General features: G+C 40.5%; 1 long non-coding RNA gene across 2 annotated transcripts; it reads right to left on the reverse strand.

Annotated features, from left to right (window-relative positions):
* Positions 1–650: 650 nt before the first annotated feature.
* On the reverse strand, positions 651–2077 carry LOC9268206 (uncharacterized). Of its 2 annotated transcripts, none has more exons than XR_001547339.3 (2): positions 1578–2077; positions 651–853 (listed from the first exon to the last, which is right to left on the reverse strand). It is a non-coding gene; the product is annotated as an uncharacterized lncRNA (long non-coding RNA). The 2 variants fall into 2 exon arrangements; XR_010742506.1 differs by having other exon boundaries at positions 651–856.
* Between the last annotated feature and the right edge of the window lie 1781 nt (positions 2078–3858).

Here is a 3858-nt window from a genome sequence, read left to right on the forward strand (position 1 = left end):
ATTTTAGCACCAACATAACCTGAAATCTTTAGGTTCTTCAGAATAGAATTTGGCTCAAGGTTATCAAGAATGATTGAACAATCTTCTCTGCTGTTGGTGCCATCATCCTCTGACCATTCTAGAGATAATGAGCCGAGATGCCGTTTTTCCTCCAGCTTCGCATTCTTGGCTTCTTCTTCATTCTCAATATTCTCTAGGTCCTTGATAACTAGTTTACAGAGGCACTTACTGTGTAACCTTTTGCTTGTCGGACCTGATAGTCTTCTAACATCTCTCCTAGTTTGATGTATCGAAGGTGCTTTAACTTTGCCAGTTTGCCCATAAAATCAGATGTATGGAACAATACCGTTTTAAACAGACCATAAAATAAATGCATGCAAGCAGCCCATGCTGCATAGGAATTTAATACTGAATAGAAGGAGATAATCAGTTCATATCGGTGTTTCTTAGGTAAGAAAGATCATCGATCAACGCTTATGTTAGTTAACGTTGGTCCTAATATGATCGGTTAAAAGCTGTCAAATTTTAATTAAAAAATTTGGCAGAACCTCGCCAGTACTTGTGAACATTCACGACAGGTAGTTTATAAGCAATCAGTCATAAAGTCATAATCACATCCAGACACAAAATAACACAACCAACTCCAAGACTAAACAACACGACAAGTACAGATCAATTATGTACTGAGATTACATAGTTTCAAATTACATAATGTTACATACTGACAGGCCTAAGCCTCAGATAAGCATACAAAAGAGAGTTACTGGCCACATGCAAATATTCTTCAATTTTGATCATCTAGGATCAGCTGTGAGCCTGTGCCACAATGGATTGTCTGCATGCCTTTCCTTTTCTGCTGAACAGAGAGAGAAAAAAACTGCACAAGTCAGAAATAAAACTTCTCATGCCTAAACATAGCTGAAACATTTTTATTGAGAGAACAGAAACTAATCTAGAATTTGAGAGGCCAGCATGTCGTTTCTGACAATGCCAAGAAACGATGAGACCGTTAATTATATACCTATAAGACAGTCAGTAATTATACCATGGGCATTCCGTCGAACGCCTTGAGTGCAAAATAAACAAGAGAAGTTCTATTCAACTAAGATACAATTTCCATGCACACACATGAATTGACAAATAGTGTGCAGTTCATCTGCAAACATGCAAATGAATAGCTAGCAATTCGTAATTCATATCTATACACAGGATATATATTAGCAGCTGGAAAAATCTTAACTAATTAAGTGTAGTGCCAAATTGCTTACCTGTTTTCAGGTCCTATAATAGTCCCCTAACTGAAGATATGCAAATGAAATTCTAACTGAAGATATATCAAGATTATATCTAACCCACATTTTCCATTTACTCTTGTGATATGATAAATACAACTACAATCCATATATCTCTTCATGTTTTGTGAGTATGCGACATGCAACTATAATGCACATACGTTTAACACATAAAACATTTACTATCAAGAATTATTACACATTCAATTTGAAATGTCCCCATATAGAATCGACCCAATGGTTCAGTCTTGTCTACAGCTGTGGTATTGGGATAATTTTACTGACCTAGTGACCTTAACAGGAAGAGGAAGGGAAAACGTAGATGATGAACTCGGCCGTGGAGAGTCTATGACCAGAGGAAGAAACTCGGTGGGTCAGGGCCTCATGGGGGCACCGCAACCATCCTAGGAAGGCGAGGGGGCGGACAATCGGATCGCACAGTCCCGGTAGCGCTGAGGATATGGTTGGTGAGGAGCAGCATCACCGAACCGAGGCCAACACAACCCCTTACCCTCCCCCCGGTCCTCCCTGCGGAGCTCGTCGGCATCTGGCGCCCTTGACCACGGGGGCGGCCGGATCTGGCGACGAGGTGGCAGGAGTGGAGGCGCTAGGGATGGGGAGGGGGAGGGTGCCATAGGATGCGGAGGAGCGGAGGAGACGGCAGCCAACGGCATCGGCGTCCGCGCTCGAACGCGAAAGGAGGAGATGGAAGCCGGCGCCCGGCAGCATCTGTTCTTAGGCGGTTGTCGGTGAGAGAGAAGGGGAAATCGGCGTTCGAGAGAGGCGAGGAGCCGGGGAGATCGCTGGGTTGGGTGTTATTGCGAAATTACCACCTTACCCTTCCACCCATGAAATGCATTCGGTACCGCCCTCGGGGAGACGCGGGTACCGATACCATCCAGGCCGTTGGATCGCACGAAATTGACGGTCAGGATATGGTACCTCCTTCCCTCAAGGACCGTAAAAAATCTCTTATTCCATTACATGCTCGATCAGTAGTGAAAGAAATCAGAGGTTAGAAGTTTATACAGTAGTGCATCAGCTTACCACAAAGGTGGAATGGCTCTAGGAGATGTGAAAATGTGAATAGTGAACATGAATGCCATAATGTAGGAATGAGGTACATCGAGGAGGATTAGAGGAGACTCAATGTAACAACCCAGCCGAGCAATAATAGTCCCACATGTAGAGTTTAGATTGGTTGAGCACCAGCACATAAACCCGTGCGTTCTAACTCTGTATGGATTAACTCTTTTACATATAGCCAGAATAGTAGAAGTATATAAATTCCTCGAAAGAGCTGAGGTGTGGGCTTTTCAGAAACTAAGATAGCAGCACCGACACTAACTTTAGTAGAGAGGTGAAGAGCCTGTAAGTTCTGTCATTTGTGATGAAGAAGAAATGATCAGATTCTCTGTGAGCTCACAAAACCAAAATGAGCAAGTACTTCCGGACAGTATGCTCATGCACCTACAGCACTTCATTTGAACTTGTTCCACACCTTGTTTAATAGAGTTTCTTATTCTACTAGAAAGAGAAACCATTGTAAAACATCTATATTTTCTCACATAGGATCCCCCAAGGAAGAGACTAATATTAGAACAGAACAATCATGAAAGTCTTCCTCTTCAAAAAATATAAGGGGAGGGGGGTGTCATTAGGATGTGACAAAATTTGGGGAAAAAATACGATGCCATGATAACAGAAAAGAGGAATAATGTTTTTATTTTGACGGAAAAAGAGGAATAATGTTGGTAATACATGATAATCATTTCAGAAAAAAAGGGAATGTGTGCAATACATGTGCATATGTGATTATCATTGACCCCTTGAACTAGTCAAATCTAACACCAACTTTTATATATGAATTTGAACATAACCTATGTCTAGATTTGTATACAAAAGTTAATTTATTTTGGGATGGACGAAGTATATCAATATTGCGAATGTTTTCAATCAGAGAAGTGGACAGATATGAACATTTTGGTTTACACATAAGAACAACTTATCATGTCGTGGTCAATTCATGTTTGATGTCTAGGTCTTTTGTCTTCTGGAACAAATTTTTATTCCTGGTACGAAATAGTATCAAATAATTATAATCTTGAAACCATCGAATCGTGTGAATAAAAAAAAACCAGAACTGCAGAAACACACAACGGACATGTCTCAAATTTCATAAGTTATTGAACAGAGGAGTAAATTATAAATATGATTGATGATTTCTCAAACCAACAGGTGGTGAATGTAAAAGGTGACCATAACTCTCAGGGAAAAAAAAGCATTCACCAACCTACCACTTATTCATATCAGTTATAAATAACTAAACACCTGCCTTTCATTTTTATCAGTGCCACTTCGTTGTTTTCTTCCTTTCTACAGTTACAAGAACTAAACTTGAAGCAGTTGCCACACATCAGTTAAAGAGCGAGGAGTAATCTCTACCACAAAATGCATGGGTATGCAACTGTGAGCTTAATTCATTGGTTCACACCCTCATTTATCTGATCTGTTGTAGGGATGGGATGCATTGAGGAAGATAAGAAAAGGCACAACGATAATACCG

The sequence above is a fragment of the Oryza sativa genome, chromosome 7 (genome assembly GCF_034140825.1).
Source record: "Oryza sativa Japonica Group chromosome 7, ASM3414082v1".
NCBI classification, from domain to species: Eukaryota; Viridiplantae; Streptophyta; class Magnoliopsida; order Poales; family Poaceae; genus Oryza; species Oryza sativa.